Source organism: Megascapheus bottae, chromosome 27 (assembly GCF_031878675.1).
Source record: "Megascapheus bottae isolate mThoBot1 chromosome 27, mThoBot2.hap1, whole genome shotgun sequence".
Lineage (NCBI taxonomy): Eukaryota > Metazoa > Chordata > Mammalia > Rodentia > Geomyidae > Megascapheus > Megascapheus bottae.
Genome location: NC_143535.1, coordinates 5410128 through 5427845, shown reverse-complemented (window position 1 = coordinate 5427845; position 17718 = coordinate 5410128). Strand labels below are relative to the sequence as shown.

The 17718-nt window shown below is 43.4% G+C and overlaps 1 pseudogene; it reads left to right on the top strand.

Annotated features, from left to right (window-relative positions):
- Positions 1-2643: 2643 nt before the first annotated feature.
- Positions 2644-2978, top strand: LOC150045508 (alpha-ketoglutarate dehydrogenase component 4 pseudogene; annotated as a pseudogene).
- Positions 2979-17718: the final 14740 nt, after the last annotated feature.

Sequence of the window (17718 nt, the reverse complement as noted above, 5' to 3'; positions counted from 1 at the left end):
TCCGGACCGCGCGTCTCGGGGTGTCTGCACCTTCTCCAGCTGGCTTCCCCAAGGCCCAGCCCAAGCCGACCCGCACCAGCCCGGGCCTCAGCGCGCAGAAGAGTTTAAAGAGCACCCCTGCTCATCTCAGCAGTTTCCAGAGCTGTGCTTTCCACCGTGACGAGCTCCCGGTTCACCACGGAGAGGTGCGGGGAACAGCCAGAACTTCCCTGAGTCTCCAGTGCCGTTCTCTTTCCACAACATAACTGCCAGCATGGACAAGCAGAGGATTCCAAGCCGCCTCTCCTGAGCCTCAGATGTCACCTGCCTTCTACACGAGAGGACTAAAAAGCTGAGGGCTTCAAGTGAGGCCTGATTCAAAGCGGGAGCAGAGACAGGACAGGAGGAGCCCCCAAGACATGTTTGACAGGCCCTGGTCCCTTGATTAGCTGGCTAGAACCTCTGCAGTGATTCAAGTGTCTTAACTGAACTCTGGAGCAGAGAAGGTGCCAGGAGCCAGGGCAAAACAGAACAGCAAGAGATGTGGTTCAGTAGTAAAGCATGCGTCTAGAATTTGTAAGGTGGGTTCAGTCTCCAACACACACACACAGGGTTTAAAGAAACAGATTCTCCAAAAGAGAAGAACATTATGGAATTGAAAAAGGGTCGTAAGAGAAAGATTGATGTGGTGATTGTGGAGCAAAATCAGCTTGACACTAGCAGAGACTGGTTGTTAGAAGCCCAGGAGCTGCCTCAAATGCAAGTCGGCTACGTGCTAGGACAAACATGTTGTGATGAGTGTTTCTGAAAAAAAGAGTAGCTCATTTGTCAGTTCCTAGGGCATGCTGTGCAACCTAAATTCAGAACACTGGGATGTTCAAAGAACTTTTAAAATAATAAGATAGGGGCTGGAAGTGTGGCCTAGTGGAAGAGTGCTTGCCTAAGCATGCACGAAGCCCTGGGTTCGATTCCTTGGTTGTCACATACACAGAAAAGGCCAGAAGTGGTGCTGTGACTCAAGCGGTAGAGCACTAGTCTTGAGGAAAGCTAGGGTCTAGATTTTGGGGGTAGACTTATATAGAGCTTAACGATTAAAATGGGTGGTAGTCTCTTGGAAGCCCAGGGCCATGTTCTTGGAATGCTCCACCTGGGTGTGGGGGCCATTATCCCCTGGGGACCAAGGTCAGAATGACCAGCCTGTGTACCTGCACGTGAGCATGAACTTGATGCTTTGCTTGACTTTAGGGAATATGACAACTCAATCCTTCATAATCCATCTTTAGATACATAAAAGATTGGGCCTAGAGGAAAGAGGCAGATCCTTTACCACATACACAGAAAAGGCCAGAAGTGGTGCTATGGCTCAAGTGGTAGAGCTCTAGCCTTAAGAAAGCCCAAGGACTGTGCCCAGGTCCTGAGTTCAAGCCCCAGAACTGGCAAAAAAAAAAAAAAATATATATATATATATATGGATATATATGGATATCTGTGGCTCATGCTGTAATTATAGCTTGGAAGGAGGCTAATGATTCAAGGCCAGCATGGGTAAAAAAGTGTGTGAAACCCTATTTCAAAATCATCACAAAGCAGATCTAGTGTGATTCAGGAGATACAAAGTCTCTAGAACATGCCTTCAACAAGTACAAGGCCCTAAGTGTAAAACATCTAATACCATTGAGAGAGAGGAAGAGGAGGGAGAGGAAGAGGAGGGAGAGGGAGAGGAAGATGGAGAGAGAATACATTTCTGGTATGTAGGTGAGAAGGAGGTCAATTCCAGAAGCCTCGGAGAAGAAAAATAAATAAAGGAAACTTGATCTTTCAACTTTGCAGAGAAATGCATCTCCAGAGGTAGAAATGGTAGAGCCTGGGGTTTTGAAGTCTACAGCAAACTGTAAAAATTGGTGAGGTAGAGTTACCACAGAGCTGGAGGATACAGTGAAACTCAGCAGGTGAAGAATCAGGGCAGGAAGAATTGAACAGACTGTCTGTTGTTGAAGCAGAAGAATTCTTCCCCAATCGCCAGACACCCTGAGAGTTGGCTGCAAGCCCTATTCTGAGAGACACAGCTGCTCAGATCCCATTCCCCAGCTTAGGTCAAGTTCTTGGCTTTGTACTCAGCAACACCCAATTCCTTCCACTTATCAGGAGTAGCTCTTAGTCACTTAGCTCCCCACCCCAGATGGACCAGGAGGAGCGATAAAAGAAAAAACACTAGATAAAAAGACCATCCCCTCCCAGCATTTCCCAAATGTCAAACCTGAAGGAATCCAATCTTAACTGATAGTTGTTGTCTAGGCAAACAAGGGAGAGAGAGACAGAGACAGAGAGACAGAGAGGAGAGAGGTTTTGGAAATTAAAGAGAAGGGAAAAGTACAAGGCTAATTGGCTCAAACCTGTAAGCAAAAAGAAATTTGCAAGTCCAAATGTCTGGGCACAGTGGTGAGGACCAGTTATCCCAGCTGAGAGGAGAACACAACATCTGGCCACGGTGGCCTTTTCCACTCCTCTGCAAAGGAGATGCCCAAGTTAGAGAATTACAGTCTAGGTAGGTCCAGACACAAAGCAAGACCTTACCTTGAAAATAACCAATGTAAAAAGGCATTGGGGACAGGTACCAATGGGCAGTGCCCACCTAGCAAGCTCAAAGCCTTGAGTTTAGTCTTCAGTACCAACAAAAAGTAGGAGGCGGCCCCTTCCTGGGGTCAGCAAGATGGCATCTACCAGCAGGGTCGTTCAGGTAGTCAAGCCACAGACTCCATTAATAAGATTCCCTAACGGAATAGACAATCCTAAACTCAGTGCATCAGAAGCTTTGTGGTTGCCAGGGCTCCCACCTCACCCTTCTTTGGCCTCCTGGCATGCTAAAGGAAGTAAAACATCAGACATGATGCAACAGGTCCACCAGACACTGCAGCAATAATAAAACATATCAGAAATGCAGAAGGAAACTTATAGCTCAAGAAGAAATGGAATTTATCTAACACGGAGGCCCAGAATAATCATTGAGGCTGCTGTTTATCATCAAAGAATTCTCTTTACAATAAATGACTTCCAAAATGACAAGTACAAAATTGTAATCAAACAACCTTAATAAAAACCTTGAAAATATGAAATATAGAAAATATAGGTAGGGGCCTAGTGGTAGAGTGCTTGCCTAGCATGCACAAAGACCTAGGTTTTGTGGGCCGGGAGTTTGGCCTAGTGGTTAAAGTGCTTGCCTAGCATGCACGAAGACCCAGGTTCGATCCTTTGGTACCACATACATAGAAAAAAGCTGGAAGTGGTGCTGAGGCTCAAGTGGTAGAGCTCTAGCCTTGAGAAAGTCCAAGGACAGTGCTCAGGCCCTGAGCTCAAGCCCAGGACTGGTAAAAAAAAAAAAAAAAAAACCTAGGTTCAATTCATTGGTACCACATACATAGAAAAGCTGGAAGTGGTGCTGTGGCTCAAGTCGTAGTGAGCTAATCTTGAGTAAAGGCCAAGGACAGTGTTCAGGCCCTGAGTTCAAGCTCCAGGACTGGCAAAAAGGAGAGGAATGAAGGAAGGAAAGATAGATAGATAGATAGATAGATAGATAGATAGATAGATAGATAGATAGATAGATTGGGCCAGGAGTTTGGCCTAGTGGTAGAGTGCTTGCCTAGCATGCACAAAGACCCGGGCTCAATTCCTCAGTATCACATATATAGAAAAAGCTGGAAGTGGTGCTGTGGTTCAAGGGGTAGAGCGCTAGCCTTGAGAAAGCCCAAAGACAGTGCTCAGGCCCTGAGTTCAAGCCCAGGACTGGGAAAAAAAAAAAAAGGAAAAGAAAATAAGATGGATACTTGTATCTCCTAATTTATGTCTCTTGGTCAGCTTCTCCACCAACTGTTTAAATTAAAGGATACATTTTTAAATGTTAAAAAAAAATAAAGAGGAGGAGGAAAAATGTTCTCTTAAAACTGCTCCAGTAAAAACTCCCCACTCTATTTTTTTGAGGTGGTGAACAATTTAAGTTTTATGTGTTTGTGTGCTTTTATTACTATTATAAAGGTGATGTACAGAGAGGTTACAATACATAACTGAGGTCCAACTCCAACTTTTAAAAATTGTCTTTTCCAGGGCCGGGAGTTTGGCCTAGTGGTTAAAGTGCTTGCCTGGCATGCATGAAGACCCGGGTTCGATTCTTCGGTACCATATATAGGAAAAAAAAAAGCCAGAAGTGGTACTGAGGCTCAAGTGGTAGAGCTCTAGCCTTGAGAAAGTCCAAGGACAGTGCTCAGACCCTGAGCTCAAGCCCAGGACTGGCAAAAAAAAAAAAAAAAATTGTCTTTTCCACATCCTAAGCAAAAATACTCCTTTCATGATAAAATGAAATCAGCATTGTGTGAAGCAAAAACAAAACAAAAAAACACATAACTTAGTTTTTAGGTAGTTCAGACAAAGCATTTGCTTATTCAAAAGTTCCGAAGACCTATTAGGGAAAAAAATATGAAATGTAAAAACAAGGCATTTATCTACCAGGGAAGAACATAGAAAGGAAGAAAGTATGTATTAACATCTTTATAATTTTCCTATTTAAATTCCATCCTTTAAAAGATAAATAGAAGTTCTAAGGAGGAAAAGAATCAAAGGCCTCCCTGGGGGGAAAATGAGTGGGAATTTATCTCAGCTCCAAGCCATCAAACCTGATCGTGGGGAGGAGCAAGCCAGCCAGATGTGGGCAGTGCCCTCCCATGCCAATGTGGACTTTATCCTCTATAACATTCCAGATAGAATGGCTAATATAGAAGTTGATGGGGCACCAGTAAAGGCATGGAAGTTCTTCAGACCTTTCCAGGGGCTTTTCCTTACCTGTACCCATTGTCATATCATTTATAATAAAACCTGTTGGTGTGTGTGTGTATGTGTGTGTGTGTGTGTGCGTGTGTGTGTGTGTATGTGTGTGTGTGTGTGTGTGTGTGTGTGTGTGTGGCCTTTCCTCCTCCATGAGGCAGTTTCAGCTTGTGTTTTCTACTCTAGTCTATAACAGGAAAGAACAGGTGCTGTCCTAGTGTGAGGAAAGGAACGGGGGAACAGACATCTTGAAGAGAGAAAACTGGCCACAGTCTTAAGACTCAGAGATCAAGTAGCATAGCCATAGTCCCCTTGCTAGCAACCTAGTCAGACTCAAAACCAGGCGTGCCAGTCTCACAAGGCCACTTTCCAGCCAGCATTGTTCTCTTCCACATCGATTTTTCTTCCTCGTTGGACTCTACCAGTCAGGTGTGGAGTCAGCCAGCCGTCGTATGCACAGATCATTGTCTGGCCAGAAATACACTCTGTGGTGCCCTATGCTTGTGGAAGGTTTTTTTGATGCAAAAAGAAATGAAATAAATCTTATGTATCCTTGTCTCTATGTCCTGTAAAACAACAACAACAAAAAAGGTTTGATGGGAAAATGCTTAGAATTTTTTGAAATCTAAAATGAGGTTTCAATCTTTTGTGTCTGGAAAAAGAGGAGGAAGAAGGAAGAAAAGGTTTTTTTGTTGTTGTTGTTGTTATTGTTGTTTTGTCACTGGTGGGACTTGAACCCTGGGCCTGGGCTCTGTCCTTGAGATACCACCCTACCCTTTGAGTCACAGCACCACTTCCGACTTTCTGGTGGTTAATTGGAGATAAGACTCTCAAGAACTTTCATGCCCTGGCTGTCTTTAAACCATGATCTTCAGATCTCAGCTTCCTGACTAACCAGGATTACAGGTGTGAGCCAACCAGTGCCCAGAAAGAAAAGTTTTGAATAGGTACTATAAGGGTTTGAGAAAGAGGAGAGACATGAGGGTAAGTAGAGGAAAGGAAGGTTTATTGGAGTCTGCTCCCGTGTGAACCCCCTGTCAGGAGTTGCACCAGAACCTAAGCAAGCTGGGGTTTTTATAGGCAGGGAAAGGAAAATATTTTCAGCTTCTGGGGGCTGTGATTCAGACAACATCATGCAGGTACAACATCATGAAGGTGCAATCAGCATTGTGCAAGGTGTTGGAAGAGGGAGTGGTCTCTGCTGCCACTTCAGCTGCCCCAATGACCCCCAGCGGCACAACAGGTACCAGGCGTCAAACACTGTCTTCAGGAATTCAATGAAGAAAAATGATAAAAATCTTAGCCCTCAAGGAGTTCTCAGGCAAACAGCATCATCTATCACCACTAGGTCCTGCTAGGTGATGTGTACAGGAAAGTACCTATGAGTACAAGTGACAGAGAGAAAGATAAACTCACGCTGAGGGCCCTGGATTGGAGGTGTGAAGGTCAAATCTTTTAAGTATCCAGCTGACAAGAGAGCAAGGTCCTGGGGCCAAGGCCCAGGGAGATGCAACAACAAGTCCTTGTAGGAGCCCAGTCAAGTGCTAAAGCCTAGGAGCCTAGTAACTAGCAATTGTCAAATAATGTCACAACCTTAGAAAAGACTTGATCCATGCTTCCCCACTGCGGAGGAGAATATTGAGCACATACCCAACATCACTTAGCCAGCAAGTGGAAGAGCTGCACCTTCCCGCTGACCCCCTTGATCCTTCCTCCACAACACAAGCTCTTGACCCAGAGGCTAGAAAGGAGCTAATTGCTTAGGGGCAAATCTAATAAGTCATGGAAATGTTCAATAAGAGTGAAAAAAAAAAAAAAGTAATGGAGACCTAGCAGTAATACTAAAGAAGTTTTACGGGCTGGGAGTTTGGTCTAGTGGTAGTGCTTGCCTACCATGCACCAAGACCCAGGTTCAATTCCTTGGCACCACAAACATAGAAAAAGCCAGAAATGGTGCTGTGGCTCAGGTGGCAGAGTGCTAGCCTTGAGGAAAAAGGCCAAGGACAGTGCTCAGGCCCTGAGTCAAGCCCCAGGACTGGCAAAAGCAAATAAAAGATAAATAAAAATAAATTAAAAAAAAAACAAAAAAAGTTTTACTTTTTTTCCTTTTCTTTCTTTTTTAAATATATTCTTATTGTAATTATTAGAAGGGTTACAGTATATTCACCAGGTTTTTTTTTTTCTTTTCTAAAGGCTACTGGCATTATTATGGGGTTTCACACACACACACACACACACACACACACACACACACACACGCTATTCTAAACATAGGCAAGCATAAGTGTTTACATAAAGCATTCCTTGAATAAACACTAAGAGAGGTTGGGAGAAAATCTGTTGGTTAATTAAAAGATGGAATCTACAAGAGCCACGCCAGGCCAGGCAAAGTAGAAGAAACGCTTTATCCCTGCCAACGCTGAAAAATATGAAATTTCCCCATAATGTTGAGAAATATGAAATCTCTCCATAATGTAATAGTAACCAATAGCAACCACTTTCACAACACAAACATAATCCAAAGTCTTAGAAGAATGGCCTTTAGAATAGTGCAAGTAGCTGCAGTTTATACAATGGGCTGGAAAAACAGCCAACAGGATGTGCAGTTTGAGTTGGTTCGAGTCAGTGAAACTGAACCTGAATAAGAGGAGGAAATTCCAGGAGTAAAACAATAAAATAAGGCCAGAAACAAGACATGCAGTCTACTGCCTGTTTAACCAAGTGGAAATTCAATAAACCCCTAACTGAGCCCCTAGCTGAGTCTTACCTAATGTGATCATAATCAATCATTACCCTGTAACTATGCTTCTGCTTCTGTAACCTGCTTCAGCCACCCATAAATATCCCCCTCTCCCCAGCCTAGGTGCGCAAGTCTCCTAGGAGACCTTGTTGCCCCGAGTACTCGTGTTCCTAAATAAACCTCTTGCTGATTGCATCCGACTGAGTGGTCTCGCTGTTCCTTGGGAAGGGGGCTCCGTCTGGAAGACATCCCGCTGAATCGGGAGTCTAACATTTGGAGGCCCCAGCGAGATAGGAGACCCCCACCCAGGGACCACCGACCCACCTCCGGGAGGTAAGCTGGCCAGCAAATTTCTGTTGTCTTTTGTATGTCTTGTCTTATGTTAAGAGTATTTCTGGAATCTGTGACTCGGCCGCCGTGTCAATCTGTATTTCTGGAATCTGTGGTTCGGCCGTCTGTATCTGGCGGACCCGTGGAGGAGCTGACGAGCTCGTACTCCCGACCGCAACCCCTGGGAGACGTCCCTGGGGCATCTGGGGTCAGATTTCTGACCCGTCTGGTTTCCCCTTTTGGGGCTTCGCCTCAGTCTGAGGACTCTTCAGTCCAGCTGATAAGGGAAACGTCTGGGTTTCTTCCAAACACCAGTTTACTTTCGGTTTTGGAAAGAAGCTGTATTGTGAGGTTTTTTTTTGTCTGTTGTGTATTTTTGTTCCTTGTGTTAATTGTGACGGGACTGAAACTGACTATTAATATGGGACAGTCTGTGACTGCTGCCATGTATGCCATCAAAGTTTGGGGTACTTAAAGGTCTCTGCTTCTGTCTTGTTTTGTGAGATGTTTTTTTTGTTGTCTAGTTTTGTTTTCAAAATTGGTACCAGTCTTAAATATGGATCCTTGCAATTTTTGTGTGTGTATTCTGGGCAGTTGTAACAAGCCCTAGAAAAATAAATCACTGCTAAGTTGCCTTGTAAAAAGTTTTGTTCTGAACCTGGTTCTCACCTGCAAGAGTAAAATTGGCAAAGCTCTCTTGACACAAACTTCCGGAAAATGAACGGCCGATATTAATTTTGCGCGCTTTAAGATCTTTGAGTATGAATGTGTGAATGAGTGAGTGAACATGTTCAAGGTTAAATTGTCAGCATGCTGTATAAAACAATGGATAAATTTTATACTTAAAACAAAAAGGCAATTGGGTAAATCTAAGTCTAAACTTCAAGAAAATTATTAGGTTAAAATGTTTTACAATGTCTTAAAGGGTAATTGCATTGTTTTAAAGAGAAACTGGTAAAAAGTATTTTTCTAAAGTAGAAAAAAGTATTTTCTAAATGAAATTTACATTAATAATTTGATATTAAAATGCATAGAGCTGTTTACATTGTAAACATTGTGTCCTGTTTAGCCCAGAGGTATTAGGAAATTTGGAATCTATTTCCTTAAGTTAAAATTTGAAAATAAATATTAGGAATTAAAATGTAAATTTATTAATTTCAGAGACCTTACCTATCAAAACTGTCTAGGTAATCAAATGCTAAGAGAAAGGATGGGAAAACTTAGGATAGTCCTATGTGACCATCTTGGGGCGTGAGAGGTGGACTGGCAAAGGTGCAGCCTTGGGTAAGCTGGAGTGAAGGCTGTTCACTTAACTTGGTCAGGTGAACTGAGATCCACATCTTTGCTCTTTTTCTTTGCAGACTGACATTGAAAATCTGATGGTAAAATCTGGGTAATATGATTAGTATTTTAAAAGAAATAAATATTTAGAAGTTTATCTCTGTATAATTTGGGTTCATGCTACTGCATTGCAATTGGATGCATTCTAGAAAAAGAAGGAAACTAAGTCCAGATTTAGACTTTTGGTGCACTGATGATGTTTACAGTTCTTGCATTGAGGAAACTGTTGCTGGAGTTTTGAAACCTGGAAACAAAGGGAGTTCCTTGGGCCCTTAAAGATTTTTCAAATGCACATAAAGGCTAAAGTGTTAATTGTTTAAGCAAATATCAGTAAAAGTTTTAAAGAACATTGGAAATGGGTTTCTGAACAAAGTTTAAAATTAAAATTATCCTAAATGTTTGTTTAAACAAGAAAAATTAGGACTACCAAAATGGTTACTTAATTGCTATTTCAGCTTATTCTTGCAAGTTACTCTATAGCAATCTGCAGCAGGTCCATGGAGAAGGACAGCAGATCCTCATTCAGATGTAAATTTGGCCCTCACCAAGTTCCAGGTAAGCTCATGCTTAGAGACTATTTCTGAGTTGACCACCTTGTTGCTTCTAATTAAAGTAAAGTGGCCTTTGTAGGACTCACTGATCTGAAAGCCGCAGTTTTGAGCCAGCCCGGGCAAGGCAAAGTCCCTGTGAGACTGTGGTGTCTAATCTGTCAGAGTGCTATTGAGAGTTGCTTTGGAGCTCCAAGTGGCAGAGTGCTAGCTCTAAGCTGAAAAGCTGGGGGACAGCACTCAAGCACCAGGCCCAGGACTCAGTGGCAGAGTGCAAGCCTTGAGCTGCAGAGCTGAGGAGAGGCACTCAGGCCCTATGTTTGGGACTTAAAAGTGGCAGGGTGCTAGCCTTGAGCTGGAGAGCTGAGAGACAGCACCCAGACCCTGAGTTCAAGTCCAGCAACCAACAGAGTGAAATGCCAATGGGACATTTATTCCTGTGTGGAGAGACACTACTGGGACAATAAAGCATCCAAATGCAGTAAGCCACAGCTTGGATGGCAGAGGTGGTGTCAGATCCTAGAGTCATTTATGCTTGGCCATTCAAAATTAATCAGAGCCGGGAGGTCATAAAATAGTTTGTAAACATGCCTTACTAATGCCCATGCCTTTCATACCTGGGCAGGAACTTGTCAATCATCTGTAATAGAAAATGGTTTAAAATCCTAACTGAGTAAAGTTTAATTTGACACCAGCCACAAATTCAGGGTAGATGTGACGCTTGCGTCCCTATTATATGTTTAGATCTGGCAACTGAAGCATAGAGTGCAGAAATTAAGTTCCCCAGAAAATCAGGAAAATGCCTTTGCAAATGGGTGCTAAGTAAGCTACACTGTTGTAGCCAAAGAAAAAGTTTGTGCAGTTGTTAAATGCTTTACATGACCTCCAATTTGAAGTAAAATATCACTCCTGACATGTAATCTTGACAGCCTCTTGGTAAAATAGGCTAAGTTTTCAGGGTCCCTGGCTAGGTATAGAGACAACGCCCCTGAGTCAGCCTGAAAAAGTTATAAAAGATGGATCGTCGCCCATCAGTCCTCTTTAAATAAAGGGACCAAAAAGTTGTTTCTTAAAAATTAAGACAGCATAAGTTAGAGGCATAAAAAAAATATAGTAGTAACAAATGTGCAAGAGTGGAGACTGCACTTGTGCGGCTACAGTTTCGAGTCTTCTGTGCCTGTCTAGAGAGTGCTAAGCCTTGTTCAATCCGGTTACTAAAAGTTGTCACCCTGGTATTACTTTGGATTCTCAATCCTATACTGTCTTAAAAACCAACGGGTGCCAGCCTGCAAAAATGAGTGTGCTCGGGTAAAACAACTAGAAAAGCATTGGGAAAATTCACCAGAGTCAGGCCTTAGGTTAAGCTTCTTTAGAAATTTTGCAGGCGACCCAGCAGGAGGTGTGACATTCCATTGGAACTGCTGTGCTGCCGGATTCAACCACCACCTCACAATTGTTTACTGAGAGGACTGGAACTAAACTCTTGGTAATGGGACCCGACCTGATTTGACAGACCACCCCCTTCAGGATGCTGAGCTCACCTGGTTCACGGATGGCAGTAGCCTTCTGAAAAATGGAGAGCGGAAGGCAGAGGCAGCTGTTACCACTGAGACTGAGGTAATTTGGGCTGAAGGACTACCCCCTGGAACATCGGCCCAGAAAGCGGAACTTATTGCCCTAACCAAGGCCCTCCAAATGGCAGAAGGTAAGAGACTTAATGTCTACACTGATAGTCGATATGCCTTTGCTACTGCTCACATACATGGAAAAATCTATAAAAGAAGAGGCCTATTGACCTCAGAGGAAAAAAAAAAATAAGGCAGAAATTGTAGCCCTGTTGACTGCAATATTTTTACCAAAAAGACTGAGCATTACATTGCCTGGGCCACCAAAAAGGGGAGTCAATGAAAGCACGAGGCAATCGTCTGGCAGACCGAGCGGCTCGGGAAGCTGCACTTCAGTGGACACCAAGAGTGCCGGCCCTCCCAATAATAGAAAAGCCTCACCGTAGTCTTCCCCCACTCCCATACACTCCAAAGAATATTAAGTGTCATAAGAAAATGGGGGCGGCCTATGACTCCAAACAAGGACAATGGATTTTTAATAAAAAAACAGTTTGGCCCAAAAAGTGGACTTTTAAAATAAAGACTCTCATAGAGCGGCAGGAAAACTTTGGCCACTTCTTGGAAAAGGAGGAGACTTTGCAACAAGTGGCTGCCCAGTGCCCAGCGTGTGCTAGGGTGAATGCAGGACAGACTAAAATTGGACTTGGAACTAGAGTAAGAGGACACCTCCCAGGTGTTCATTGGAAAATTGACTTTACAGAAATTAACCTGGACAATCTTGGTTGTAAAAATCTCTAACATCCTTGTCTGAAAAACTTTTCTTAAAGGATAGTGATTTGTATGCTGCTTTAAAAGAAAAATGCTGCTTTTACGCAGACCAGACAGGAATTGTACGGGAAACTATGAGTAAACTTAGGGAAAGACTAGCAAAAAAAAAAAAAAGGAATTCCATTCCCAACAAGGTTGGTTTAAAAGCTGGTTCAATCAGTCCCCCTGGTTTACAACTCTGTTATCCACTATAGCAGGACCACTAATTCTCACCTTGGGTCCCTGTATCCTAAATAGACTAGTCCAATTTGTAAAAGATCAATTAACTGTAGTACAAGCCTTAGTGCTCACTCAACAGTATCAGCAACTTAAGGAAAGAGAGACCACTCTCATTAAATAAAGGATTTCATTCGACCCATAAAAAAATGGGGGATAAAAAATATGAAATTTCCCCATAATGTTAAAAAATATAAAATCTCTCCATAATGTAATAGTAACCAATAGCAACCACTTTCACAACACAAACATAATCCAAAGTCTTAGAAAAATGGCCTTTAGAATAGTGCAAGTAGCTGCAGTTTATACAATGGGCTGGAAAAACAGCCAACAGGATGTGCAGTTTGAGTTGGTTCGAGTCAGTGAAACTGAACCTAAATAAGAGGAGAAAATTCCAGGAGTAAAACAATAAAATAAGGCCAAAAACAAGACATGCAGTCTACTGCCTGTTTAACCAAGTGAAAATTCAATAAACCCCTAACTGAGCCCCTAGCTGAGTCTTACCTAATGTGATCATAATCAATCATTACCCTGTAACTATGCTTCTGCTTCTGTAACCTGCTTCAGCCACCCATAAATATCCCCCTCTCCCCAGCCTAGGTGCGCAAGTCTCCTAGGAGACCTTGTTGCCCCAAGTACTCGTGTTCCTAAATAAACCTCTTGCTGATTGCATCCGACTGAGTGGTCTCGCTGTTCCTTGGGAAGGGGGCTCCGTCTGGAAGACATCCCGCTGAATCGGGAGTCTAACAACGCAATCAAATATTTTGTTCCATAAACACCACTGAGATGGTGCACTTACCTCTGAGAACAGACATTAACTTGTGGAGGAAAGCTGAACTTGCAGTTAGAGTAAAAGCAAGTAGAAGCTATTCCAGAAGTATGAGGCAAGACCCTACATGCAACTCTGTTTTCCAGGCTAGGCCTTGGCAGCACTGTCTGGGGCCTTTGACTTACAGGAGCTCCTCTTGTCCTGTGCTCTTTCTACTGCCCGTTCTCAGGGTCTCTGGTCATGGCAGCTGGCATCACAGGTGGGAAAGTAGCCATCTGTCCCTCAGCCAGCAGGATAGGAAAGGCAGCTCCCAGGGTAGATGTGAATAAGAGAACATTCTAAGAACTTCAACAAGCCCTGAGATCCCTGCTACACTCTCACATCCTGAACCAACCTCAGAACAAAAACCAAGGGGTTAATAAGTATGGAATTAAAAGCCTCTCCAAAGCCAGGCACTGGTGGCTCGTACCTATAATCCTAGGCTGAGACCTAAGGATTTTGGTTCAAAAGTGTTAACACTTTACCTATTAATCTTTCCAGAACTTTCATGTTGAAAAAAATAATAACTTGAGGCATTACATCTCCAAGTACAGTCTCCAGTTTATCACTTATCTTCAGGTAGATGAATATAAAAACCAAGAGTAATGATATGGTGTCATACACCTGTAATCTCAGCACTTAGGAGACTGAGGCAGCACTTAGGAGACTGATCAGAAGTTTGAAGCCAACTTGTTTAACATAGTGAGACCCTCTCTCAGCCAATTTTAACTTTTTTTTTTTATTTAAGGTACTGTAAGCCTACCTATTCAGGAGACCTTGAGACCTTGAGATCACGGTTTGCATGCCAGCCTAGGCAGGAAAGTCTAAGACTCTTATTCTCCAATTACCCAGCAAAAAGCCAGAAGTAGAGCTGTGACTTACGTGCTAGAGCTATGCCAGCCTTGAGTGGAAAAGCTCAAAGGGAAGTACCCATGCTCTGAGTTCAAGCTCCAGTACCATACAAGCACACAAAGGGTGATTAGCCAAATCAAAAGTCCATCTTAGGGAGTTGAAGTGGGTGGTTGGGTGCAAATCAACTGCATGGAAGGTGCCTGGGGTTTGGGGATTTCATCCAGGCAAATACCACGTAGAGTTACTTATTCTAGGTCCCAGCTTTCCATATGTAGAAAAAGCTGAGACTAGAGCAAGTGATTTCTAAAGACTCAGCCAGTCCTTTACAGGGTAAGCCTATTGTTCTGACTCAAAATGCATCACAGACTAGAAACTCCCATCAATCTTAACACCCAGTCTTACTGGAAATCCTCAGAGCCTGGGGCCCTTATGCGAGCGCTCAGCTTCCCTGAGGATCTCCCTCAGCCCAGGTACTGAATGGACCCAAGCATTCAGGCCTCTCCTTTCCCTTAGAGGCCTGAGTCCTGCAGGGTAACAAGCAGGTTGGACTTGTTAGCACAGAATGAATACTTCTGGCTGGGAAGGGAGCCAGTTGCTTGTCCAAGCAAATGGGATATGAATCAAGGGGAGAGGGAAAGCCCTCAGGCCGGTTTGACAAGGTTGAGGGTCCACCCCAGCTTCAGAAAGGGTTGGAAGAATGAGGAAAGTCTCAGCCTCACTGCTTTTCCCTTCCAGTTTGGGTACAAATGTCTGCTGAGCAATACTGGTAGTAACCAAAAAGAAATGGGACTTTTAAAAGAAATACAGGCAAATATCTATATATATCTATATATATATATGACACCTTTAAATTATATATATATAATTATGTATATAATTTAAAGGTGTCATGTGGTATTTATTGTAATGATGCAGGCATTCTTTCAAACAGTTCTAAAATGACTGGCAGAATTGTCTTAAAAAGCTTACATCATCGCTTTTCTTTAAAATAAAAATTATTTCACAATGTCTTTCTCAATGCTTTTGAAGGCCAGCTTGATTCCTGGGCAAATTTAAAAGTCACATAAATCCAAAGGAGGCAGAAAAGTGAGGGATCAAATTACACTGATCATCAAGTCAAGGGATGATGACTTTACGAAGCCTGTAATCGAACCTTAAAAGACACAGCCCCATGGGCTGGGGCGTGGCTCAAGTGGTGAAGTGCCAGCCTAGCCATGTGAATTTAAGTGAATAACAGACACACACACACACACACACACACAGATCCCTCCTGAGTTTGATGTGAACGTTCTTCATTCTTCTCACAAATTTAGAACCTTTGTGATCTAGCCTCTGCCAACTTATCCCCCTCTCCCAGGTTCCTTAAATCTTAGTCTTTTCTAATGTCAAACTACTTGCTTGTGATGTATTGGTACATACTAATCTGTCTGCTCTGACCATCTGATATTTATTTGCCTTTCAGAGTAAATCCCCATTTCATGAAGTGTTCTCTGACCCCTGGAGCCTGATTAATGATCCCCTTAGCACACTTTATCATGGCACTCATTGCATCATACTGTCACTGCTGTCTATATGTCCGCCCCTGCTCTAGCCTGAGCCCCTCATGGGCAGGGTCTGTGTCTTACTCATCCCTGTCTCTACAGTACCACCCAACACAGGCTTCACTCACATTTGCCAAATAAGCAAATCAGCGTCTCTGCGCCCAACACTAAGCAGTGTAGAGCTCCCTCTGGTGGAACCTAAAGGAACTGGGAGGATGAAGCCCTAAACAGCCTCAGCTGTAACTTGGTTTGTTTTGGTATCTAATATTTTTTCCCCTAAGACTGAGATATCCCTGAAGAAGAGAATCCCACTTGATGCTGTTTTCTGCCTAGGATCATCCGTGAAGGGAGGGAAGTAAATAGAATCTAACAGAACAGATGTCCAAGTTAAACGGATAGTGCGTTCTCGATCATATGCTACACATATTATGAATTAATAACTTCCAGAACATGACCCTTTCTTTTGTGTATTTGTTATAAATTTGAATTCTTAAATGAATGCCAAGAATGGTGCTGTGTTGCGATCTGAAGCCTAGAATTTGGCACGTGGGATCCTTCATTATTGACCTCGTGCAGTGCCAGTAGTCCAGTGTGAACTCAGGACTGGGCATGCTCCACTCAGCTCTTAACCTGATGGTTAGTGCTTTACCACTTGAGCCATACCTTGGGTCCAGCTTTGTTTGCTGATTACTGGATTGGAATTGGAGTCTTTGGGATTTGTTTGCCCGGGCTGGCTCCAGTTAGCCAGTAAAAAACTGAGAACAGGAGGTGGTGCAAGTGCTAACATGCCAGCCTTGAGCAAAAAAAAAAAAAAAATCTAAAAAGGCCAAGAGACAGCACTCAGGCCCTGAGTTCAAGCCCCACTACTGGCAGACACACACAGAAATAAAGAAATGGAAAGGAAGAAGAAGGGAAGGAAGGAGGAAGGGAGAGAGAGAGGCAGAGAGGGGGAAAGAGAAAGAGAGATAGACAGAGACAGAGACAGAGAGAGACACTGAACAACCTGGGGCCATGCCTGGAATTACACCCTTCAGTAGCTCAAGCCAAAAGACCATGAGTAGTTGAGGTCAGCCTGAGCAAGATCCGTTTCAAAATAAGAAGGGGAGAAGGAGGAACTGGAGAAGGAGGAGGAGGAAGAGGAGGAGGAGGAGGAAGAGGAAGAGGAAGAGGAGGAGGAGGAGGGAGGAGGAGGAGGAGGAGGAAGAGGAGAAGGAAGAGGAGGAGGAGGAGGAGGAGGGAGGAGAAACTGTTTCACCAATCTGACAGTCTCTCATAGTGTGTATGTACACTTGTTCATTTTGTCTGTCATGGTATGATTCAATACATTCCCATGGGTTTCCCATTAATTGACACTCGATTTAGAGCAGTTGTTCTTGACTTTTACTGGGCATGAGTTTCCACACACTGGTTTGTTACAACAAGTTGCAAGTTCCACCCTGAGAGTTGCTGATTCTGATCTGGGGTAAGTCCCCAAATTTTTCATTTCTAAGTTTTCTTGAGTTGCTGGTCATATCTTGCAAACACATAGAGTGTCAGATTCTGTCAGATTCAAGTCTGAAAAAAAGATACACCAGGGCCCGGAGTTTGGCCTAGTGGTAGAGTGCTTGCCTAGCATGCACGAAGACCCGGGTTCAATTCCTCAGTACCACATACATAGCAAAAAGCCAGAAGTAGTGCTGAGGCTCAAGTGGCAGAGTGCTAGCCTTGAGAAAGTCCAAGGACAGTGCTCAGGCCCTGAGCCCAAGCCCAGGACTGGCAAAAAAAAAAAAAAGATACACCAATGGAAATGTATATGTATCTGTATACAACACTGCCCTGACACAGACAGCCAGATGGCTTGACAGAACTGCCTTTTGAAGGCATAGCTAAGACACAGACACAATACCACACAAGAATGGCCACTGTGTTTGAGGGTATGATGTGTATCTAAAACTAAGAGCTGTTATATGGTGTTGGCTCAGGAAGGGACAGAATCAAAGAGGATCCCTTACTCTTCTGACATCCATGTGTCCTTTTCTTTTTTTTTTTTTTTTTTTTTGCCAGTATTGGGGATTGAACTTAGGGCCTGGGTGCTGTCCTTGAGCTTGCTCAAGGCTAGCACTCTACCACTTGCGCCTCAACACCACTTCTGGCTTTTTCTGTGTATGTGGTACTGAGA